The sequence below is a fragment of the Anopheles gambiae genome, chromosome 2 (assembly GCF_943734735.2).
Source record: "Anopheles gambiae chromosome 2, idAnoGambNW_F1_1, whole genome shotgun sequence".
In the NCBI taxonomy this organism is placed as follows: domain Eukaryota; kingdom Metazoa; phylum Arthropoda; class Insecta; order Diptera; family Culicidae; genus Anopheles; species Anopheles gambiae.
Genome location: NC_064601.1, coordinates 51851919 through 51878362, shown reverse-complemented (window position 1 = coordinate 51878362; position 26444 = coordinate 51851919). Strand labels below are relative to the sequence as shown.

Sequence of the window (26444 nt, the reverse complement as noted above, 5' to 3'; positions counted from 1 at the left end):
GTGCTTTTGCTAATCAGGATTTTGAATTGACCAAACCGTACCCATATAGCTTCGGTTAGGAGCTCGGTTAATGGTAGTGGTGCTAATGGTGTACCGACCCAGGATGGAATGAATGACGTAATGGGATTTGCGTCATCACTCCCAAGGAGTAGGACTCCATCGCCAAACACCGAAACCACCTCCAGGTTTGTTTACAATGTGGTGTGCAGTGCAGGAATATGGAATCGTTTGTAATGGGATACACAGCAGTGGTCTCCAACCTGTGGTCCGTGGCGTTAACAGACGCGGTCCGCAAAGGAATTAATATTTTGAAAAAGAAAAACTTATTACTTATTATACATATCGAGCATTTTTTCCACACAATCAAGGTTAAATTTTCATCAGGCATGTATAGAATAAGATTTAAAAATATTTTTGAGCAAAAACTTTGAACCAAGTTTAAAAAATGTATGTCTTCAATAGATGTGGGCCGCGGCAAATTTATTTTCAAAGCCAAGTGGTCCGCAATCCTAAAAAAGTTGGAGAGCACTGGAGTACAGCAATGGGTCTTCAGAACGCGATAAAATATTCTGTAAAACTTTACACATTTTGTAAAGCGTAAAATGAGAGAGACTGAAAAAGGAAGGAGAGGAGACCGTGTTGATCTATTCATGGGCTGTAAATTTGCTTCTAGTTATATTTAATATTCCATTAGCCGGTATCCATTATTAGCGCGCACGCGGATTGTATGAGTCATCCACGGCCAAGAGAACCAGATTGCAACCAAGTGTTGTTGGTTTTTAGCAATGTGCCTTCTATAGGCGCAAAGCGAACACACCGGTCACTCTTACCAAGCAAATTTCAAAGAGAAAAGGCAAACCACCGTGTCCTGCCACGCTCAAACATTATATTCGCAGCGCGCACTTTATGACGAGGAAGCCCCTATTTTTCCCAGTGACATTTGTCGTTCCTCCTTTTCCGCCGCATACAATTCCGGTTTTGTTGCTTGTGATGGTGTTGGTGGTGCGACTTGCCCTGCCTTACCGCACGCGGGTGCTGTTACAGCAGCAATGGGTTACCTTTTTGCAAATGTCAAAGCTCAAGATCTGTACCCCGGTGGACGACAATGCGAATGCTTTGTTTCTCTATTCACTGTCTTTACTATATGGCGAGTGTTGCGGTTGTTCTGTCAGGTGAATTTCAGGGGTATGCTATGAGGAAGGGGAAGGGTCGTTTGATATTAACTTTGGTGTGCCAAAAAGTGGTCAGTAAATGGTTGCTAAAGAGATAACGTTGCTGCGAGGTTTCTTGGTGCCATCGCTCACGGTGCAATGTTGAAGCTTGAACAATTCAGAAAAGTAACTATAAAAGTTTTAATTATTAATTGCTGTGAATATGCTTTAATCAAGCGTATGAGTAATAAGCATCGGTATCGTATGCAGTAGTGTTCGGTTTTATGAATCTTTCTTTGAGATTCATTCATATGAATCTTCAATGATGAGTGATTCGAATCTTGAATCGACTCTCCTAAGATTCATGAATCTTCAAAGATTTATAAATATTCAAGTATTTATGAATCTTCAAATATTCATGAATGCATAACATTCATAAATCTATTAAAATCCATATATCTCCAGGAATTTATGAATTTATCAAAATTATTGAATTTGCGCGATCCCGCCTAATAAGCGTTTCCTCGCTTGAACCGTTTCCCCGCAGCAAAACAAACCATTCGACTGCGTGGTACTTACCAAAAAGTATCTAAAGCCTTTATAGGCTGGCATGATCACGTAGGTTGTTACTCCAAGAAGAAGAATAATGAAAAGCTCAAGCTCTATCAATCTTGGGAGATATATGGATCTCTTGAAATTCATAAATCCCTACAGATTCGTAAATCTTTCGAGATATATTAATTTATCGAGATTCATGAGTCTTTTGAGATTCAAAAATCTTTGGATATCCACAAATCTTTAGAGATTCATGAATCTTTGAAATTGAGATTCAGAATCATTGAATCATTTCAAAGATTCATTCAGATTCATGAATCTGAATCAGATTTACCCTACACTAGTACGCAGTGCAACGTACTTGAAGTATTTGTTTCCCAATTTAAAAAAAAATCCGAAATTTCTTTATAAGATAGACGGTTTGCAGGGGTTTCAAGCTGTTCTCATAGTTGTGGGATACTTCCTTGACTCTTATGGGAAGTGAACGTCATATGTTGGATTCATATTGGACTTTATGGCACCCTTTTTCGACAGGCTCCTTGGAAGCTGCTGTCAGATTTGTCCAACAAGGGTGCGATATATTAAATATGAGAAACGCTGTCACGACTCTCGGTTGCAGATTGTTACATTGTGTTTGTTTAATTTTTGAATGTGCTTTAAGCCTTAAGGTTTGTATGTCTCCTCGCGTCGTGGGTTGCATCTTACTTTCGGGAATGTTAATGAAGACTAGCATTTTTCAACTTTTCTTGGTCTGTTAAAAAAACAGTTACGTATGTAAAATAATGATTATTTTAAATTCATTTGTACAATATCCTTTTTTGTTTGCTTATGTACTGAAAATTATGTTGCATCTTTAATTTTCCAACCATCGAATTTAGTACTGATCATGGGTCTGGTGTGACGAAGGAGTACCTTCATTTATTTAATAGCCCCTGCCCCCCTACCTAATGGTAAAATGCGTATCATAACATTTTATGGCGCTTGTGAACGTGCTTTCTAAATATTTGATAGCGTTACTATATTTGAAGCCACCGGCAATGTGTTTTCCGCTTAATGTAGCGCTGGTTTTACCCAACGGTCTTAAAAAAGGTAAAAAAAGGCTTAAAAAAGGTTGATTGTGAAATGATTCGCTTCATTTCTTTCGATTTGTTGGCAATTTCGAGACACACACCCTGTGTGTTAACCCCGCGGATAGGTACGATGGATGGTTGGCACCTTCAAGTAAGGCAAGTGTAGTCGTAGCCTATCGATGGTTGTATAACAACTGTCAAAACACTTCCAAATTAATCGCTTGGCCGTTGACCAAGTTGGTTTTAATCGGCAGAATATACAAATAGGATTAACCGAGGTAGGGAGTAGATTTCTTGGCCACAGTTCACGCTAATGCAATACCGCCAATTGTATACTAAAAACGGTGAAAAGGAAATGGAAACCTTGCAAAACAGCAAACTGAACAGTGTTTGGCAAATGTGTACACAACATAGGATGTACGAAAAAAAAGAAGCAAAACAAATGTCTCAACTCGTGCCTGGGATGCATTGGCCACTGCACGTTCTTTCGCACAGCCAAGAAGTGTTGCTTTCGCTGATCGCTATTAATTTGTGATGGTAGCAAATATTTCACCAAATGATGTGTGAAATCTGTGTCGACAGCAGGCAGGCCGTTTTCGATTAAAGCCCCACTGCTCAGCCACAAACCGCCACCAGCAGACCGGTATCGTGCTTGTCGTGGGTTGAGCTAAGCTAGCCATGTTTTCCGAATGGAGACGCCTGGTAGCGCGCGCTGTTATGGTAAACCTGCCCTGTGAAGTGTACGAAAACAAGGCGTAAGTTGTGCAGCACGTGCGCCCGGAAGGTTGTAAACAGTTTCTCTTTTCCGTCTCTTTGCCAACCTTCCTATGCTAGCTGCTAGTGTTGAGTTTTATTATTATTGTGGGTGGATGGGTGTGTGTGTGTGTTTTAAATCCTTTCAAAGAAATCGGTACATAAACAGTGTAGCAACAGTGCGATGGATTAGCATAAAGCTATCCAGTAAACTTTGAACATCATTAGAAGGCTTATCGAACGTTGAAACATAGCGGATATTGTGGATTAATAATTAATGTGCTTTAAATAAATGATAAAGTATTTGGCTTTTGTCTAATTCCTTACTTCTTGGTAAGATAATAAGTCCCGGCCTACAACTCATAAAAATCACTTACATGAAATTTAAGGAACATACACATAACAACTTCTATAAAACTAAACTAAAAATATTTTACAATTAAATACATTGACCGTTAGTAGTTGTGATAATTATATTTTTTAATAATTCATCCTTTACTACTTTGACAAAAAACAAGGTAACAGAGGTAACCATTACTGATATTAGTTTGATTGTGTAATTTTCATCGCTGCAAAAACAAACAAGAAATAATTGTTTATTACATTTTCTGGTTGTACCAGCTGGGATCCCAAATGCACGGTGTACACATCCAGGTGGAACAGATTCAGCTGGGATCGATTTGGTTGCTGAGCAACAGGAGATATCGAACGCTGTCAGGTTCAAGGCCTCGGCTGGTACTATGGAAATAGCTATGGAATCCTGTGTTCACCTGCAGCTCACAAGGCGCCATACTGCACCGATTGCATATCAACGTGCGATGCTGTTCTTGCTTATTTTTTCCTTTTATTGTGTTAAGGATTGTGCGTTGAGCCATGTTTACTCTGTTTGCCGGCTTAGTTTTCAATGTGAACAGCATTATTCGAAACTTGCAAGATGTTTTTCAACAGCTGTCATTATTTTTGACAGTCTAGCCTAGCCTAACAAACCTCATGCGATTGTTTGAATAATACCCTTCACATTAGAAACCTACCCGGAAAACAATGTATCAGAAGCAGAGAATCGATTAATTTAACTTTTCCAGTAAACTAACCGATCTGTTTAGAAACAATTTTGCAGCTATGCCTTGTAATATTCTGTCATACTTTTAATATTTATGTTTTTTTTTTGGCATACTGTGGAACGCTGTTTATCTGAGCTCATCGGAACTCGATCTCACTTCGTCAGTTTTTATGAACTTATTTAAAATAAATATAAATATTTTAAATTTTACGGGATTTTTATTGTTTTTCGTTATGAAATTGTGCTCCGATAACGTGATTTTCAAATATCCTCCTGAGCACGGGCATACGGATAGCCGAATAAAAAGTACCCGCATAAACGGTGTCCCACTGAATTTATTTTGATTTTCCAAGTAGCGATGCAGACATTATTCGCATGTGCAAAGTGCTTAACCCGTCCCATTGTGCTCACTGATAACATAAATTACTTTCTTCATTCAGCACGCTCAAAAGCGCATGGCTCCCCTGAAAGGCGGCAATTGGCAAAGCTTTCTTATCATCAGGTGACATTTTATAAATACAGAGCCCATTACACGCAGGAATATATTCCCAGAGAATTATTTTGCCTTTTTAGTAGATTTATAGAATTAATATGCCATTAATGATTTCGTTATAACGTTTTGTATAATAATTTTTAACCATGTGATGAATCAATAATCTTGATTTTCTTAATTATATTAAACATATTACCACAGGCCCATGCGAATTCTATGTGACATGTTTGTAGTGTATGCCTAGAATGTGGTACCCAACGATAGGATACAAGAAAAAAAAAACTATCGCCAATTCCGGTGTCAGATAACCCTCGTTGATAAACTGATAACTCATGTTTGCTCTTATCTTGATCATAACAAAGTTGTGCGTAATGTGAGGCTTCGTAGCTGTCTATGCATTTACAGTCATTCTACTGCCAGAGCGTTTGACAAATCATTTTGATTTTATGAAAATAAGCTCTTTGCAAATTGTACAAACACTTCAGTCATGTAGCTACAGTGCGTTGTTATAACTGTCCAATGAAAGTTCCTTGACCCTATTCGATCACGCCCGTCGCCGCTTGACTCTTATTTTAAAGGCTGCACACACACACATTGCGTTTGAAATTGGCCTCTTCCGCTTTTGATGAGCACAACCATCAAGTACGTTTCTACAATATGACTGTAATGCATCGCATAAACCGCAACACAGCGAGGATTAAATTGCTGCTTAATGACATACCGATTGTCAAATCCCGGTATAACCACAACCTAAGCATTGAGCAGCTCGTAACGATCGCTTGGCAAATCAACGTCATCGGTTAAATATTTATGAATCATAAATTAATTGGCAGTGCTCATTATCACAAACGCTTTTTTCTCTCGCTTCGAACGATTATTTGTGAAATAGGAAATAACGTTTACATTCCTTAGTGACCAACCGTGAACCGACCATGAAAATATTATTCGTTGAAGCCTATTTGATGGACGTTCTGTGTTTTTATTTGTGTTTATTATACCTATATGCTACGCTCCTAATCAGTGTGACGTAGTATGGAAAGTGTTTAATGTTTATTGCTAGTGAGAATTTTTCGAAATAATTGCTTGTTTGCAGAACGAAAACTTCGAACGGATGCAATTATTGAAGCCTATTTCTTTATCTATTTAAAGCCTATTTATTTATTGAAGCCGGTCTCGTAGTACAGTCGTCAACTTGTACGACTTACCACATGGCCATCCTGGGTTCAAGCCCCAAATAGACCGTGCCGCCATACGTAGGACTGACTATCCTGCTATGAGGGATAATCCATAAGTCACTGAAAGCCAAGCCCACAAGTAGTGGTACAGGCAGGCCTTGACCGACATCGGTTGTTGAGCCAAAAGAAGAAGAAGTAGATTTCTTTATCAAGGGTTTCTGATTTTTTTCTTTTCTGGCATGTGTATCCTCACTTAAAACTTTTTTTAAACGTATAAAAGGCGTTTTTGATAGTAGTTTTGGGTAAATCGTTGTAAAGTCAGGATGGGTTTTTTAGGATATATATTGTAGTAGTGGGATACTGGATGGAAGTATGGATCATTTTGAATCCGTTGAAATAATTAATTAATTAAATAAATGATTTAATAAATAAAAAAAAAAGAATGAATGAAAATACACTAATTGAATAGCGAACGACCTTTTTATCATAAATTTTTAAGAAAAGATCAGATGAAAACGATTGGTGTAAAATAGAAGATATGCTTGTCGCATTATAAAATATGTTTAAAATATGATTTATTCGTTGCAGATATTTGTAAATTAATTTAATCTTTGTATTAAAGCTTCTTGTTATATTGCATGTAGCAAAGTTTCAGATAAGACAATGGAATATTCTCTTGTGTTTACTTCAATTCAGTTTGTGCCCGCAGCCAAAGCTCCAGTTGCAGCACTGCGTTGATGATTTGGCTTTCTGCTCAGCGTGCCCCAGTTGCAGTCCATTGGCATTGCTGATGGTAGCTTCTTGTAGTATGTGCGAGTGAATGATGTCTGTCACCAGTTTCCGGCGCTTCGGCGTTTCCTGTCCCGGTGCCAGGCGTGTATAATCGTACCGTATCGTTTCCCACGTGAGCTATGGATTTCACTTGTGGCATTTCAAGACCATTGATATGGCAGCGCAACCTGCTGTACTCTTGTGTTGTGTTCATGTGAGTTTGAGGAAAAATTTATGGATTTTATTGTTCTATTCGGACGAGGTATTTGTGTGCAACCGCCATATTATAGTGGTGGTACGATCGAATGTATCTACGTAAGTTACGAAGGACTTGCGAGAAATATTTGCACATTTGTTTGTCTTCTGCTAAAAAAGATTATGCTTGTAATTATTCAATAAAGTAACTGTTGATGTAGTTGTGCAACCAAGTAAAACTAATTTTGGTAAACTCTTTAAGATATTTGTAAATGTCAGTTAAAGCAAAGCAATACCACCAGTAAATCGGTGTACTGTTTCTTAATCTGAAGTTTGCCGGTGCCGGTTCAATCCTATTTCTCTACTTCGTGGGCTTTCATGTCGTGACCTTGTGCAAATTGTGACGCAAATGGACAGCATAATGGGCTTCGAGAGTAGCATAAGTGCCGCCAACAGGCAGGTAGTGTGAGTGCTCCGTAGCCGTCGCCGGTCGTCGACAGGTTCGCAGCATCGTGAGCCAGCATAAGATGCGAATAGATGAAAGAAGAAAAAAAAAAGCAGGCGCTTACAAATAATGTAATGTACTTGACAAGGGTGCGGCGCAGGTGATAGAGCAACGCGCAGCGCACACGAAGCTGGTGGGACAAATTGAACCTAGCATACTAGCACCGGAAAGGTAGAACCAGATTCTCTTCCCATCCCTGTGATCCAATGGCCGTGAGTGTTAGCGAAGGCATTGGCGGGGCTAACCAAACTACCGGCCGGGTTCGGAAGTTGTGTGTGTTAACCACTCGTGGCGTGTTGTTGTTGCCTTATATTTTCTCTCGTCTTTGCCCATGGAAAGAGAGACATCCGTCGTGCTCCACTGCCCAGCCACCTCGAGTGGCTTCTGTTGTGTGTACTTGCCTGTCTGCCTTTTATTTCTGAAGCCTTACCTTCGTCAGCAATTAGCGTCCATTGGCTTTGGCAACAATTTTGTGCTCACCAAGGACACGGGCGTTAGCAACGTGCCAGTCTGTCGCTTTTCTTTCCCGCCCGGTCAACCGTTAATAAGCGGAAAAGGTAGACACTGATTGGTTGGCCTGTTATGATGTGTCCCGATGATGGTTAATAAGTTGTTGCGCCTTGTTGATCATAGAAATGGTACGGTATTTTATTTTATTAATTTAACACGAATCTTTAAACAAAACTTACTAATGCGAGGCGGTCCCTTGGTACAGTCGTCAACTCGTACGACTTAATGGCATGCCCGTCGTGGGTTCAAGCCTAGAATGGACTGACTTTACGGCTGCGTAGTACCCTGTTAAGCCGGCATGTCCACGCCATATAGAAGATTGCTAACGCGTGATCTTAAATTTTGTTTTTGTTAGACAGGTAATCATCACATTAAATAAGAATGCGAGAACAACAACAATATTACATCATCTTACCACGGAATGCGTCGATGTGTATTTCCGATTTCTTTCTCATAACTAATCGTTTCAGTAGATATCTGAGTCTTTGCAGTTTGGAAAAGGCTGCTAACTATTTTCAACCATTATTCACTGTCGAAACAAAAGGATGAAACGAAACCATAAGGATGCGGCGCAGCTTCTTCTTTGCCGTATTTGTGAATAGAGCAACGGAAAGAGTTGCAAAAATCCGCATTGGGCCTTCCCCTACGTGTGGAATGTGAAGTGCGAAATGTTGTCCTCGAGCAATGTTCTATTCCAATGCCATTCGCTCAAATAGTCGGCAAAGGGGATCTAGAATGAATGATACGAGGAATAGTTTGCAAGCTAAGGCTGAAAGCAAAACGTCCTTGGAGTGATGTATCATTTCGCTTAGACGGTAATTGTAGAAGCATCTATCAATAGAGCATAACTTGAGAGAAAAAAGGGTAAAGGAAAGAAAAACCAGATGCGACATATTGTGGGTTTGGTTGAACGAATAATTAATTGTGTTTTCTCAGTTTGCCTTTGCTTTGCGTTGCATTAAAGCGTACCAACGTATAGTATGAAAAAAGCCGGTCAAATGAAGGATGATGATGGACGATTCTTGTTGGAAATGTTCACAAAGAGTAGAAGTAATATAGAACCAACGTTCCTACATCAATAATGCCAGAATTTTGTGGCCGAACCAGTGCCGTACTGCATTATTCCTTGAAGTGAGACTAGTGAGAAACAAAAAAGGTTGTTAAAAATACTGTATGAACTAAGGCTTATACAACTGAAATGTAATTTGTGTTATTTTTTAAATCTATAATTCATGTAACATTTTTATATGAATTTATGGGGACTCCGAACTTTGCACTTCGCGGGGTGCATTGCTTCATACACATCGTTGTTGATTACCATTTTAACGCTATCTTTAGATAATGAACTAACGTTTAAATCTCCTTTTATTAAGAAATTACCATCGGAATGTATCAACATTGTACAGCTTTATATTATTGAAACTTTATTTTCGTCTTGAAAATTAAAAATTTATGATTTTCATAAAAATCTTCAAAATTATAAATTTTTTGTTTAAGCATTTACAAAGTCATCGAGGGCCTTGTTACAAACTCTCGAGGGCCACATACGTCTCGTGGGCCGTAGTTGGGAGACCCATGTTTCAGGCAATCGGCAATCAAATGTGATTGGAGAAAACCGTATCGACTTAAGTGCGTACCGCGTTAAGTGGTGCAAATAAATGCAGAAAAAACTTTGTATCTCCCTTTTTGACCTACACGGTCGCACAGGACTTGAACTGGCTTATACATTGATTTTATCATTTTAAATACAATTTAAAAAATTGGTATTAGGCTGGATCGTTGATTTCACAATATATGGAATACGCGTAAATTGGTATTTGATTGGGAAAACTCGAAATGTTCTACGAAATTCTGAGATATTCTGTCATATGTTTGGTAGATGTTCATAACATGCTGATATTGATGTATTTTGACGGATGAACAACGTAAAATTTATATTTTTTACTGAAACAATTTTTGTTTTTCATTGCTTCACATTAGAATACAAATAATCGTTTCTGTGTGCTACACTTCGCTACTTACTTACTTATCCGCTACACTTCGCTACATCACTATAAAAGCTGAACCGAAACATGGTAGTAGATGGAAGAGTTAATTTTATCAAATACTGAATTAAGGTCACGCATTTGTTATTTTAGTATGTTGTTATTGTTATTGCCATCTTTGGACCCGGATATTTTTAGAGCTATATGCACTGTTTGGTGTTACATTTTATCTGAAAGCCAACAAACATGAAGTGTGTTGCATGATTAGTGTTCCCCGTCCTTGCCCTTGCTCTGAACACGATAGTAGAATTTTACTGTTTGTTGTTTTTCTTACATCTGCACCTATCTTTCCTTTATGATGACTGATGCTTATCCGGGTTCATTGCAATTGACGGCAACGTTTGTGTCTTGGTTAAACATCCTGTTTACGTGTTATGCTTTGTTTCGAAATTGAAAGTACGGACAAACACATGTATATGCACTGTTTTGTTCTGCTTGAGAGATTGTATCGTGTTAGGTTAGTAATAAACATACATGATATTTGACTATAAGCTTACATGTTTCACGTAAAGAATATGCCTCATTAAAACATAGACACGGTATATTAATTATTTTTTGTGGTGTACTAGTGTACCCGCTTCATACATAACTATAAAATGAAATTAAATAACAACAATTGAAGATTTGTCTCGTTTAATTGGTATAAATAGTGTGTTTACTGGAATGAATGAACAACAATGCCAAGCAAAGCAATGAAATGATTCAAAAGCAGATTTCGTTTCTTTTTTATCTTTAGTTTAATTTTGCGACGTATGTAATTTGACCGAACGGCAAGTATCGCGTGATTGCCCCGATGCATTCTCCCACAAGGCACTGTTATGTTATAAAACGTTTGTTTTTGTATTCTCTTGACGATGCCACTCGAGTTTGGCTCAATCCTGCAACGGTAGCGAGCGAGTATGCACCGTAAATCTTTTCACTGTCAATAACTGCGAACTTGACATGGATCCTGATTCCAAACAGACGTTATTTCGTTTCTTCCAAAGTGGTCGTGAGATGGTTGGCGGAGTTGTTTGGAATTAATTAAGCTGGCAGGAACCTTCTATCGTTTCCAAATAGCTAGCTTGTAGCAGGCGGGATGTGTGCTCTTGCTTATCCGGTCTTGATATGTCCTTGTCCGAACGGAGGGGTTGATGTTCATGTCAATGGAAATCCAAAGTTCACCATGAACCGCCACTAAGTTATGGTAAGAGCAAGTGTTGTAGTAATTTACCCTAAGTTTCGCTGTATGTATGTTGCACCTATGTTTTAATACCAGTTGTTAAACATGTTGTTTTATTTTTTTTATTTTTGAATGTTTTTTAAAGTGTGTAATATCTTTTATCGCCGCCATGCTTCACTAGTATCTTGTTCTATAGAAATACGATCGATGTGGTTGTACTTTAATATTGCCGATAAAAATGCTTCTCGGTAAGGTTGTTGTTGTTGTCTGCCTTGCATTTGATTCCAACCGCTTCTTAACTTTGTGTTGTTGTTTGCGTGCAACGTTAGCCTGTTGCGTGTAGGTGTTTGAAAGGCCAACTGTAGAAGAAAAGAGGTATCTGGTATCCGTTAAACGGGTGGCAGAAGCGCACGTGCTTCCTAAGTGCTGACCTTCGCCAGATTGGCTTTTTGCTCGTTTTTTTAAATGTACAAAACAACCGAGCATTACAAAACCGCACATTTGCAAAAGCACGCCCACCCTTTACCGTGCTTGCCCCTACCCTCTGAAACTGTTTCCGAACTGATTTTTACGTTCCATTCCTGCCAAAACGAGTTGCTAAGGTGGCCGGTTATATTCCTTCGGTTATTGGAATTTGCGTATATTTTTATTAGTATTTTCATGAAATCATTCCATGATGGTATGATACACACACCGTTTCTTTCACGCCTTTCTACGAAACACACGTGACTGACTGGTTAAATTCCTCGACATGGCTTAGGAGCCAAAATTATTTATGCACACTTATTGTACCTTGTTTGAAATTTTACTGGGTAGGGAAAAGCAACTGAGTCGCTGAAGATGACGGTTCCGGTTGCCTTTAAATATCTCAAGAATTGCTGAACCTCGTTACATATATGGTAGCGGGCGGCGTAACTGGTTAAGAATGCAGAATGCATTTTTCACCCAAAGCGCATGAGTTATGTGCAATGCAACGCTAAATGGCAGTATAAAATCAGGATTAGGCTTTGAATATATTTAAAAAAATACCAGTTTTGTGCGATCTCATTAAAGCGTGGTAAAGAAGTGGGAAAGCAGAATGGTTAAGAATCCTGCTTTTTCTTCAATGCCAGTCAGTGTCCTGCTGTGTTTAAAAATTCTTGATTTTTATACCACTCTTTTCAGCACTAAAAGTAAATTTTGGTGTTGTTGTTGTTGTTGTTGGCAAAATCGACAGTTTTTCAATTGACCGTGTTCTACATCCTATTCCCGTTTGCACAGCGAGCGACACTACTGCCTGTCCTTCAGCTTCCCTTGGTTGCTGCTGCTGTTCGTTCTGATTCTTTTTGTCCGGAATAACGTTTTCCAAGAAATATTCGTGACTTGTTGCAGCCAGCTGTGGTAGATTAAAAAGAGGAGATACATTAACTGCGAATAAATTGCCAATGGATCGGCAGGGTGCAAAACTCGCTCAGCGGTACGACGGCTTGTTCTGACTGACCTCCTCCCCTCGGGAGGGTGTACAATCAAAGGGTGTGGTCGGTAGTGTACCCGGTGGTTTGCACGGAGGGATAAATTTATTAGTCCAGCGTTAGTTGGAAATTAACCTGCTGAAAGGTGTCTGCATGATTAATGATCCGTCAGCTGGGGTAGGGTTGGTAGGATTGGTATTGCTCCGGTTGCATTGCATTTTGGCGCCATTTAAAATGCCAGATAAGTATGGTAATATTCGCAGTAATGTTGATATTATAAAACAAACTAAAAATGCAGCACATTTGAAATGTTTCACCTTATTCTGTAACAAGTTTTTGGTAAGTTTAGAGTCTAATAAAAGTATAAACACATCCAAACTCTTCACCTTGTAATTAAAGTCACTGTTGTTATCTTACAATCGCTGAATAAAGCCTGGTATATGAAAATATTTACACCAGACAAACAACAATATTGACCTGACAATGTTGTGCTGTGCTGCAACAGTTGCATGTTTACCAGCATTAGTCCCTTTTATGGGTCATTTGCAGACTTGGAAATGTGCGCCTCGCTATCATACGCGCCGGGAAGTTGGGCATAAACAGCAATGACACGAAACGTAAACAGTAACTAGGTTATGAACTTGAAAATTGCTTCAGCAGGAGGAAAATCTCTGCTGAGCTCTGCAATTGGCTTAGTAATATAGTCGCTTGTTTACTATGGCGGTGGGGTATGTGCCCATCCCTTTGCAGGACGTTCCAAATCAAGTTCACTGCTGCTGCGTGACGTGCATTTGCATTCCATTTATATTCATCCATTTCCAGCTTCATCAATCGTTTTCAATTCGCTCAGTGCATCACCATGCGGCGATTTGTTCCGCAGTTTTGTGTATCTTTCTTTCTCTACTACCACCGCTGCAGTATCTGTTTGTTCTGCACCAAGAAAAATTGATCGGTCATCAGTGCACCGCACCCCCCCAACATCATCATCATCATCACCACCGCCGCCGCCGAACTGGACTGGTGGTAGACCGTTGGTGGAGGCCACCAACAGTTGGTGCCGTTGACGTTGGTGCGTCCTTTTAAATTTAGATTTTACGGTCAAGGCTAACAGTGTGCGTGTGAGAGTGCCGAGTTGGGCGGGAAAATGAAATAAATTGAAAATTCCTCGAAGAGCATGCTCCGAAGTGGATTTTTTCAGCTTTCTTTCGAACGTGTTGTTGCTTTTCTTTTGCAGCGAAAAGTCATATCCCCCTTACCACCTCCCCCTCCCCCATCATCCTATGACCGGAGATTGTAGGGGAAAAGTTCTTTGTCCTACATCTGGCTGGACAAGGAAGTTCAGTGGTGTACGGTTAAACTCGTAGCCTTTTTCTGTGAAAGTGTACCGAACCGACTTTTTAAATGATCTTCACGTGTGCTCGTTTTTCATGCTCTTCTAGTGGCGGAAATGACCTCTGTCCGGTCAGCTGGCTTTGGTGTTGCGCTTCCGTCACTTTTGCAGCTGTTGCGGTACGTACTGTGCAACGTTTTCTTGTTTTCGTTTTTTGACTCACAAACTTGACAGCACGCGCGTTTGATGAAGAAAGGATAGCTTATTTTGTTATACAACAAAAAATGGATGTATGTTTATTTTCAATTGTTCGTCAGTGTATATGTCTTGTCCTACACATTCCATTTATAATAACCTTTTTCTACTATAAATTTTTTATTGATCCAATACTAAGCCGACAAGTTCTACTCATAACTACATAACTAATTCAATCATGGATTTGGATTGGAGTAATGTTTGCTTAACGCGTTTTCTGCTTCGACTAGTGTAAATAGGTCTTAAATTAAAAAAAAGCTGCTCATAAACATCACATAGAAAGTTCAACAGAGTAATACACCACGTTAACTGTCCCGAGCGCACGTAACCATATTATAGTATTTTATTCAGTTATTTGTGTCCTTTTAGGTAATACAATATAATTTTTTTAAGAATTACAACTTTTTTCATTTTTTGAAAATTCTTGTTCACCTGATGTAAAATGACTCTGACTTCCTTTCGTTTCATAGAAAAACTGATGCGCTATTTAATTGTTCTAGATGGCGTGAAATAACCAGGTGCGTATTTACAGTATGACGCCAATAATTGCCAATAATAAGATAGCAAATGAAAACTTTATCAATTGCTATTGCGAAAGGTGTACAGCTTCACCGGTTGTTGTGGGTTTTACAGTTGTGTGGACGATTGTTCGCTTATCTTAGTTGTCAGCGTACGCATTTGCCAATTGGTTGGATTAACGTAAAAGCGTAGATCAAATCTTACGCTAGAAAAAGGGGTATCAAGCGATAACATTGCGAAAACATATGCTACGCAGCAGACAGATGTCCTCATGCATATCTGTGTAGAGTAGATTACGGCAATTGCGATGCGGTTGTACCATACGTGACCTACATACATTGTCATTATTGGTTCGGTGCAAATAGCAACGTTGAGAAGATTTTGCCAAAGGTGTGTTTTCGGGCGGGTCATTCGACAAAGTATCGTTTTGAATTACTCGTAAAATTTGAGAATACGTATGATATCCATGGAAAATTTATGTTTTCCAGACCAATATTTGAACTGTACAAAAAAAAAAGTGTCTCTGCTATATACATGCACACAAGTAGAATGATAAAAAATACATTTTTAATGTGCTTTTTACCTGCACCTTATCATGCACAATTAAGGTCAGTGGTGATGGACATTCTGGTGCAGAAAAAAACTCTACCTATGCAACAGTAAAATGTCGCCCTTTTTTGTTTTATTTGTATTTTTTTTATGGAGAAGAGCGCAATTAAACACCACGACAGTAAATGTGCTGCAGATACATATATACGATGAAGTCCGCTTATTCCCCTTACCCCGAAGCAAAGTGCGAGATTGCAGCTTCCGTTTGTTTGCTTCTCCAGCTTGCAGTAAAAATGTGGCTCCTGGAGTAGCAGCTGGTGGAAGTTTTAAAGCTAGATTCAACACCGAGATCATTACAATGTAGGAGAGAACATATAACAATCTAATGCATTTGAATGTGATGAGTAAATGTTGCGCTCATTGCACCAAGCCAAGTAAACAATGGCGCACGACGAAAAATAAACAAATGTATTAAAGCGTCATACTTTTATCGTAGATATATCTCTGTTCGGTGGCCTAGGCTTCGCTGTCTTAGCAGTGGGCTTGTCTGTTGATTTGTTAGTATGCGTATGGGGTCACGATTCGTTTCAGATTTAATTTCATATTCAGTTGGAAACCCCTTACCCGGGCAGAACATTTAGTTGAACACAAGGATAACAGAAAGAACCGTGTTCACGGAATGTACGTTTTAATCGGAATGTACGTTTATCGAACGTTAAACAAATGTCCTAAGCTTAACGAATGGTGAAATATAACCGTCACCGCCATCATTCCGTGCCAGTCACGACATGCTGTGGTAAAGCTTTATTATCGCAGGCTTGATATGGGTTCCCGATAAGCTTACCAATCGAAAACTCATTCATTCCAATTGAGCTGATTTCTTCGAACCGAAACCATCACCATCCCGGCGTACTCGAGTCGACCGATGACGGATCGGTATTTGATTGCTGTTGAAGGTTTTGGCAATCTTTCGCACCCTCCACGCATAAGCTGGCATCGACGTATTACCGATTAGATATCTGTCCCCCAGACCCCCTCGCTACATCTGTCAAAAATCGCTCAATTGCGGATGTAAATATATTGCCGATATTTCCTCAGCTTTTGCAGGCGACGGGAAACGGGACGATGAGAGGGACACCACGCCATTTTTAAGCGCATTCCAGTCACGTTTTTATAACTGCGGTGATTTTGCGTGCAATTAAAGAGTGACGAATTGATGAGAAATCATTGGAATGGTCGTACGTAACATTTTATGGGACCACGGGGCAATATGGAGACCCTTGATTTAAGCGGCACTAAACGTTTAAAATCTATTCCCGTGCTACAGTCGTCCCCACGCCCGGCCTAACAACATGTGCCCATCATTCAAGTTCAAGTCCCGCATGGATCGAGCCCTCCTCATTTTCAGGACTGACTTACATCAGCTGTTAGTATTTTGAATTCAAATAATTCAATGAAGTAATCAATTCAGTAGCTATAAATCTTGGCAAGCTAACAATAGCAAACAGTCAGAAATATGAACAGTGGGTGAATATGAAGCAAAACATGCCAGTGTCGATACAGTCCCAGAACACATCTGTGGACTATTTCAATCTTAATGTGCGCTAAAATTTATCCAGCCTATTTTTCTGTCACATCACGATTGATCACTGGTCTGAAGATCGGAATTCAACAGGCTCATATCTGATTCGCTCCAGGGATGATTTTGTTTCTGTTAAAGTCGATAGAAGGATTTGCATTTACTGCTGGTGTTTGATGAAAACAATATTAATCATTAACAGTACGTGATTGCTTGTCGCAGGCATATGCTCAGAAAATGAAAAAAGCTCAGAAAATGAGTAAATTAGTAGAAAAATGTGAAAAATGACAACAAAGTTTTCTTGTCCTATTACACTTACAGCAGGATTTTTTGAGTCGGGCCGAAAATACAAAATGAAGATGACAGTATTTTACTTGGACTAATAACCCTGTTACACGAATCAGCTTTTGTGGAACTTGTTTCTTCGCTATAACGGCGCTAATGAACGACAATGTCCGCAGTGATCTTGCTTGTTGATCAGTATAACTATATAACTCATTGGCACCTGATGTACCGATCAATGGCACATCTCTGTGTGTGTTGCGTTGTGTTGTATTGGATCATTGATGGCTCAACCACATTCATTCATACTTTAACAAACCGGCTCAGTGTGAAGAATCATCACTATCAGCTCAACTAACCCCTCTCTCTCGCTCTCTTTATGGCTCGCATCACGACAACTGATCCCAACACGAGCCGCTTCGGATTGTTAATGAACTTCGATTTTCTCTGTATGCGTGTTCGTCAGTGACGCACGAAACCAGCACGTGATCATCACTGCTTTGCACGATTCGTTAGTTGTGGTGAAGTTTCTGAAACACGCACTCTCTTGCCCAAGCAGTTCGGCGCACTGTACTGAGTGTACTACTCGATTTCGGATCAACGATTCAACGCTCAGATTTATTATTGAAGATTACCACCATTACTGACGTCATGTGAAGTTCATGTGAGGTAAGACCCAAAGGAACGTTAAGACATTTTCGCTCGCCCGGCGCACCTGATTTCGATCTCGATCGTATCATATCAACAGCCGAGAGCATACTGGAGCGCAGAGCTCAATAACGGTGCGAGTCTCGTGCCACAGTGTGAAAACGTCTTCCATGCATGTTTGTGAGTGCGTTTGTGTGTGTGTGAAGAGTCTTAAAAAGTTCGCTTTTTCGAAAAGACCTTGCCGGCGGTAAGTTAGAGTGGGAACGTGGGGTTAGACTTGTGTAGTAGTGCAACAACCCTCACCCTTACGGTGCGAACTGCTAGAATGGGAAGTTTCGTGCTACGCTCCTTTACCCGATTCGTAGTAGGCATTGCTGATAAGAAAACAGCTCAACAGTTGGTGGTAGTGACATCACATAACAGCTCACCCCACGCAACGCGCTGTGGTTGTTGCCGGTCTTTCGCGCACGTTTGGTGCGAGATAAACGCTCGCCGTTACCAGGCGCAATTACAGGGGCGTGGAACAGATGGGGCAGGTATTGAGGTGGCAGGTTCGAGGAGCCTAGATTCAAAGTTGAATGTCTCGTAGTGTGGAGACTCGTGGAGGAGGCTCGTTTGAGTTGGGGCAGTTTTTAGCGCGGTTGTGAAATTTTTCTACCCCTTTATAGAGACGGGTAACGAGCTGGAGGATGGAGTTAGAGCTGTGGTAATGGGGATGATGAAAGGTTGGGATTTTTTTTAATGGGATGATGCCATGCAGTTTCTTTTATGGGAACAAGTATGACTGGTAGACTTGTTCAAAGGGGATTCTATGAACGTTTTAACGATTAAATAGCCTGAAAGATATTTATTTTTTCTCTTGTTTTTTGATAATTTAACCGCTTTTTGGTATAATCATTTTTGCCTTCTAAATATTTTGTAATATGAACTGTTTATCATTGTGCACTTTGCTACTAAAAGTAATTATCGATCCACAGAATCAGAAATTTCGTTCACACTCATCATGATTGTTTATTTCGTCCGGTACAAATTCGGCCAAACACAATCGCAAGCTGCATTCAGCGTGATTCAAGCGGGTGGGTGTTGGGTGGCATGTGATTTGCTGAAGATAAATAATTTTGTCACCTGCTTGCCGAGCTTCATCCGATATGGACGGGGTGGGGTGTACGGTTGTTTGCGGTGGTCATGCACCATTGGCCTGACAGGCGCATTTATTTATCAGCGTTTAACCGCAAGCCAAGCCCCGATCGCAACCCTCGCACACCGTTGTGAAATTGTGATGAATCACGCAGAATCACCCAGACCTGTCTGTTTGTGGAGAGTTTTTGTCGCACGGTGGTGAGCACGGGATGAGCGGTTGTTTACAGTAACCCCACTCACTCCGTTGGAAATTATCAGCTGTGGCATACCCGTTCGGATGCCAAATGTCACAACGCGTGTGCTGGACGGCAACGTACGCTGCCGTCAAGTTCACGTGTGGTGCACCAGCGGAAAAGAAAGCGCGCTCGCGCAAACACAATCTGTCACATTTTTCTTGATATTCTAAGTGGCATGATGCCCCGTCGCTTCACTTCATCGATTCATCGTCGCACGTCCCCCGGAAGCCGCGGCCCGTGGTACTCGATTCTACTTGTCATTTAATTCAACTAATTAGTGTGCGATTGAATGACTGTACGCGGTGGTTTATTGAGGACCCCGTCGGTGGCGGTCCGCGGTACACAGCGGTAGCAGAAACGCTGATGAAGATCGATTCATCAACGGACACGGTGGTGGTGTTGCGGGCTGCTGATAGGCGACGACGACGATGAAGATACGGAAATATATTTAGCTTGCGCACACGTTTCATCGAACGCGACAAAAACGTGATGAGAACGAGGGCGGCTAACACACGACGGCTGTTTGTTGTTCCGTTGCCAATAGTTGTCGTGAACTTGATTCGGGAAAAAAGGAATGACAACGTTAAGAATGTTTTCATTTGAGCTCGATCACTCTAATCAGTGGTTCACGACGCGCCATTGAATCATCATCCGATTTAGTTCCGTTTTGCCTGCTTGAAACGGTAGAGAGCTTTTGGTTTTGTAAAAGCTAGAAAGCCCGCCGTCTATTTGTATTAGGCTTTAGCCGTATTTCGTAATTTTTCGCCACAGTCACGGCTTCAATATTGATCAAACGAATGCTCCGACTGAGGTACCGCTGCTGCAGCCGCCTGGTGCTATTTCTACCTCTCACCACCCACCACCGACAATCGCTTAATAGGGTGTTAGCCCTTGAGCTGCAGATCTCCACGCAGTTTGCAAAGTTTTAGGTGTCGCAGGCTTGAAGTTGGCAACGATCATATGGCTGCTGCCGGCGCCTGACCCACGCGTTGTTGGCTGGTGGCTCGCGTGTGCTACCCTTTTGTGCCCGTTCTAAATTTAACACGTCTGGTGCGGGTGGTGTGCGGCCATTGTCTGCGCTGATCATGCTCTTTATTGATACAATTTATTTGCGGCCCGTTTTGCGCCCCTAAATGGACGATAATCGATGTCAATTGAGGTTGGACAGTTGGGGACATGGGCCTGTGGGTTCAGTTTGTTGGTTGGTGCGCGGTGCAGATTTTGTTGCGAGAATGTTTGGGGAATGTGGTTCGGATGTATATGCGCAAGTGAGGGATATGCTTTGATACAATTGTATACAGCACACCCTCAGCGAACTGATGATTGATCACGAGGATCAGGAAATGACGATATTTCGTTACTTTTTTACGCCAACGCTGAACTGTGATTTGTTTCGCATTCTCGTTCCGGCTGCAATGTGTTTGTAGAGTTTGACGTACCCTAGGCACGTTTTGCATGATGACGGGCGGTATGATTGGTTTCACGTGAAGAGAAACTGTGTTTCCCGTGTCCCCCTATCCCCTTCCTAACTCCTGGTGTATGGTCATTTTGACTAGTAAAATGAAATCATTGTGCTTCTATGACTGTGCCGCGCACCATGATTAGTATCTGATTGTTTCCAATAACAATAGTGCTGTGTCATTCGCTTTATTTTACTGCCAACGTGTGCACTAGTAAACATTAGAGCACCGACAAGCTCATACAATTTGCCATCAAGTGGGATGGGGAATGTGCCTCCAATCATTTGCATCCAGCACTCTCCTCTTTACTGCTGGCGTGTCTAACCGTTTTGTAGTTCACTGTACTTTTGTAGTCATTAAACTGCTGGTCTATTGCTGATGTAACAGGAACATCAAATACAATTTTGTTCGTTCGTCAAGTGAAGCTAACATGAATCCATTGAATCCACGGATTCAAATCCCATTTTGACTAGGCTTGACTATTGTTTTTTTTTCAGGAGGGACGGCTTAACCGTATTGTCTAAGAATATATGGTTCATTGTTGAAGAACTTGAACGACTTAGTTCGATCGTTAGTCTGTTCATTCGTTCATAAAATCTGTCGGCTCAGTTCATCGTTCAATCGTTTGTCCTTTGAACAGAAAAGTTTCAAGACTTGTAGACTAACAGAGCAATATAATTATTGGAGAACACAGGAATGTACCAAATTATTTATTTTTTAAAAGAATTCAATAAATGAATGTTTTACTTCATGAATCATTCGTAAAGAATCATTGTTTTGTTTTTTCGGTGATGAGTGGTTCGAATATTGCATCAAATGACCTATAATTCATGATCCTCTAACGACCAGTCCAAAGTCAAAAATCTAAAGTTTTGCTCAAGTTTAGACATTCATTAATCTACAAAGATTCCCTTTGAAACTTCGTTCATATTTATGAATTTGAATCAGTGCTATCCATATATAAAACGAAATGATCAGCATTCAATCGATTATCTCTTGTATGGATCAGCAAAGCGACCCTCTTCTGAGTAAATGAATCAAATCCATAAGTGTCTGAGACAATCCTACATTAACTACGATTGTTACATCAAATAGTGGATTGAAAAAGAAGAATAAAAAGCATATACTGTAGTGGAGGTATACAAAAACACAATTTTTGTATTCACATTGGTTTATGGAGCAAAATACCAAAAGAGTGAGTATCTAGTAGGTCCAAAGACTGAGTTAAACCCCAAAAGCGTTAGTGTCGCAGTCAGTCGCAGTTGCAAAGGAAGGAGTAGTGTTATAGATTTGTGTAATGCATGCAATCTACTTACTTAAAGAGTAAGTTCAAAATTAAAATCCATGTCCTACTTTCTCTTTTACATAAAGATTTAAACAACAAAGAAAAAGAATCTTTTCTGATCTACAAACCGAATCAGGAGTTCCGGTTTACAGGAATGGTTCAAAGTACATTTAAACCCACCTACTTATGGTTGTAAGGGTCGAATGTTTAGCTATGACTGCGTTAATTCAGTTTCATTGTATTTTTTGTAACTTCTGGCTAAAAGCATTATCGCATCACTATTTTTTGTTGAACAGTATAACTGGCCCGTCGCTTCATAAAAGTTATTTTGCGTCTAACCGCGATAACGCTTCCTAATGCCCCCGAACCTTCTCACAGTTAGTTACCAGACGGACCACGTCTTACGCCGCGCTGCATGTGAGAAGCACGTGAGTTGTTGGTAATGGTGTATGATTCGTGTTCACACCCAGGCCGGGTTGAAATACTGTTCTCACGCACATACTCGCACTCGTACAAACGAACCACGATCCTATCCGCTTCCGATCGGTGACGTTGTACCCCCCTATTTTCGACTACGATGAACCTCGTCCGACTGCTCGAACAACGAAGCATTGCAGATCAGCCAGTGGAGCAGATTAGTCGTTGATGTTGTATCGCCCCTCGCTGTAACCGGATTTTATCATTTTCTTCGCGAGAAGCTGGCCGCGCGAAGAACTCGCGAATTCGCAATTTGTTTCACGCTAGCGGGGTGCCTCTGACCAGTCAAACGCTTTGTCGCGAGGATGAGGAAGGCTACCGAGCGGTGCCAGTGGTGGTGTCTCCCTTTTGGCAAATATTTGCGCATGGTGGTCCGGTCGCCCAACCACTGAGAGCGAGAGAAGAGGATACGACGTCCCATGGCTCGCCTGCTCTAGACTTCGAGGTTTTGGTGAAGGTTGAAGCCTGAAGCGAGTCGGTGGTGAGGAGGTGGGGCGGAGACGAAGGAAAAGAAGAACCAGGAAAGGGCTTGAAGTAGTTGGGAAGGGGGTGGGGAGGAGGTTGAAACCTGCTACACAGAGGGTGAACTTTGGGCATTCCATTTGACCGAAGCGAAACGCAATCTGTGTGAGCCTCTCCTACCAACCCGTCCCTTCTTGAGACGGTTTTCCCCCAAAAAGTGACTTCCTCCAACCAAAACACCCTCGCTTTCTTCCCGTCCCCGTCAAAGGTGTTCGCGACTCATTCGCGAGTGTGGCGCAGGTTATCACAGGTACGTCTATCGCTCCACGCGGGTAGCACCACTTTCCTGCGCTCCGTCGAAAAACGTGCTTACGTAGGAATCTTCGCAGAAGCAAAATTACGCATGCCGGCCGGTTGCGCTTGATGGAAAAAGAAAGAAAAAAGTGAAGAATGAAAGAGAGAAAAAGAGAGAGAGAGAGCAAGAGAGTTCGACATTGGGCCAACGTGTTCTGCGGTGGGGTTGCAAAAAGGGCAATATGAAGGAACATGGGTAGCTCCGCCCGTCCCGACGTTCACGTTTCTTCCGCTCACCCTCCTTTTCTCGGCTCTCTCTGCGGTGCTTTGCGCGTTTTTTGGGGTGTTAGTGAGTGCAAAATACGCGCGAAGGCAAGATACGCCAATGTTTGTGGAAGCCGACAACGCGCCGCGTAGTGATGGGGTGACGGTTGGACCAGGAAAGGCAACTGGCGGCTCAAGGGATGGAAGACCACTTTGCCCCCCCCACCTCATACCCCCTGTTTCGGTGCCTGTCAAACAACCCCCCGCGCAGTGCGACTGCGCGATCCGCTTACGTCGGCATGATGTTGGTGATACGTAGAAAGAAATAATATTAAAAAAAAATCCACACACACTGCCACCAGACTCGGCTCTCGGGTGAATTTGAACGTAATCGGACGGTGCGCGCGATCCGCATGGCATTGTGCGGCCCCCTCGACAAACACACAAACACCAGCGGGCTATAGGGGCAACTTCATGGCACCCTCCGAGCCTCTAGATCGCGTTCCTCCCCGGACCCCGCGAGGTACAGTTCCGCGGTAGGTTGTTTTACCACCACACAATCACCGGTCGTCGGGTCGCGTTCGTCGTCGTAGTCGTCGTCGTGTTTCCTCCCGTCCGCAATGTCGGTACTCTGCTGGTCTATGTGCGGCAATGGAGGACGGGGAAGGAGTAGCGCCAGCGCGCGGTATCGCCGGTCCCTTATGGTAGCGGCGCGGTGAGGCGATTCGAGCAGAAGTTGAATAAAACCAAATATATACTGCTCGAATGATTCAGTCTTCAGACAGTGGTGCTGATTGATTACGAGCCGCCAGTGCAGTAGCGGGTGCGCGTGCGCAAGCTCTCGGTGTGTGACTCTTTCTCACTGACCGTGTGGTTAGAGCAATTAGTTTTTGTTGTTCCGGGACAAACGCGAAAACGGACGGGAATACACGCAACCGCGTGCTGCAGTTTGTTTTCGTGCGCAGACAGACGACGGTTCAGACGAGGTTCTCGCTCGCGTTTGTCAGTTTACATCGGTTTCCGGTGTCGAGCGTGTCTACCCAACCGGAAAAGGCGCCGGCGGAAAGTGAGACACACAAAAGTGAGTTTTTAACTACCTTCCTACAACAATAGCAGCAGCACGATCGGTTTGCGCATTTTGCAGTTTGCAGCTGCTCAGCAAATGGCAATCAATTCTTGCCGATTTCGATCTTGATCCATCTTGACGGCGAATAAGGGGTGATTGTCAGCGATTCGCAAGTATTGTGTAATGTAACAGTGTCTAGCAGTTAGAGAAGACGAACCGCAGAACCGATCGGCACGACTACGCACCAATACCGGGCGGTAGCAGCAACAGCAGCAGCGGTAGCAAACGTGCTCATCTTCCGAACGTGCTGTACAATCCTCAAGGTTTTTTTTGTCGCTTTTCTATTTAACGTAGTTACGCGTTTGGTAGCAGAAATACCTCGATGACTACGACTACGCGCCAGCACGTGGCTACAATGCGCAAACTAATGCACGCTTTCGGTCTCTGCGTCACCAGAACGTCTCTGCTGCGGTGTTCGCTTCAGCACCTTTTTCAGCCAGTTTCGACAAAAGTGGGTGTTGATGGTGTGCGTTTGTGTGTGGTGTTGTCGTGCGTTCTAATAAAAGGACAAGAAGAATTTGTTCTGGAAACTGCCTAGTGTGTCAACCGTTCCTGCAACCCAGTCGAGAGTTCGAGTAGAAAGCGGTGTACGATGACCTTGTCTAATCAGCAAAATTTTGTGAATCCATCCATGTGTAGGGGTCGAAACGCGAAGAGCCGTAATGTAGCTATCCGTTACTTGAACAATGAAATTACAGTGGCAGAGGCTGAGTAGTGAAATTCAATAGTAGTACTGCATTATGGTACAATGATAGGCAAATTGCCATTGTTACCGGCAGATTGTGGTATGGCAATGCGGCGATAGTTCCCAGGTAGCCGTATTAGTTTGTCTTTCAATGAGCGGATGCTTCAACTTTACATTCACCTCTCTGTTTAGTGTGTACCTTCCGTGCAAGCAAGCAAAAATGGCGCGCAATCTCATCATCGTCGCTGAACTGCGCGCGCACGTGGCAACCTGAAAATATACTCGCGTTTCGTTGGCTTATCTGTCCGTGCCGATGATTCCATGCAAGCAGAGGACCTGGACTTCTTGTAGTAGATGTGTTCATCAATGAGTCAAGAATCAAGTGTGACATGTAGACTATAGCAACTATAGTAGACTATAGTGAAGCGTTCTTGGTTTCTGGTTTATTTGATTTCAATCTCCATATAGCACCTTGTTTGGGAGCATTTTAGCGAATCACTCCTATGCGTCGATACTCTACTGTTCATTGACACTAACTGTAGCGTGTTCTGTAATGATTATATGCCAAACAATTTATTGGAAAGCATCGTTCATTATAGCCACCAGGCAGTTAACCTGTAGTTGATAAGAGTTTGGTGTTTTGCAAACGCGATTACGCTAATGGTTGAAACGTGTTGTGTTGTGTAGCGAATGTGTCGATTGCTAAAAGACCTGAATTGATCAAAAAGTGCTGACTGCTCTATACTGTGGTAGCTATTTCTGTATTTGTCGGTCGATAGCAAAAGGGGTTTTCCATCTTTCTTTCTTTTATTGCAATTGTTGTCCTGTCAGACTTATTATTTGATCAAAACGAGCTACCTTTTAAATTCTTCATTTTGGTTCACGTTACAAAATGTCGCTGACGGGGTGTCTTAAAGCACACTCCGCTCTAGCTCCACTGTATTTGTTTGTCGCCTT

The 26444-nt window shown here is 41.7% G+C and overlaps 1 protein-coding gene across 5 annotated transcripts in view; it reads left to right on the top strand.

Annotated features, from left to right (window-relative positions):
- Window positions 1-26444, top strand: part of LOC1274096 (sodium-dependent phosphate transporter 1-A) — a 41308-nt gene that overhangs the window by 1949 nt on the left and 12915 nt on the right. The window contains exon 1 of one of the 5 annotated variants that reach the window (XM_061650183.1): window positions 17965-18079. The exons of 1 other annotated variant lie outside the window; for it this stretch is intronic. The gene's annotated coding sequence lies outside the window, so the exon portion shown is untranslated. Of the gene's footprint in view, window positions 1-17964; window positions 18080-22794; window positions 23429-24442; window positions 24758-24825; window positions 25066-26444 lie in introns of those variants that run through there. 3 more of the 5 variants (XM_061650181.1, XM_313171.6, XM_061650182.1) reach the window with 3 other exon arrangements.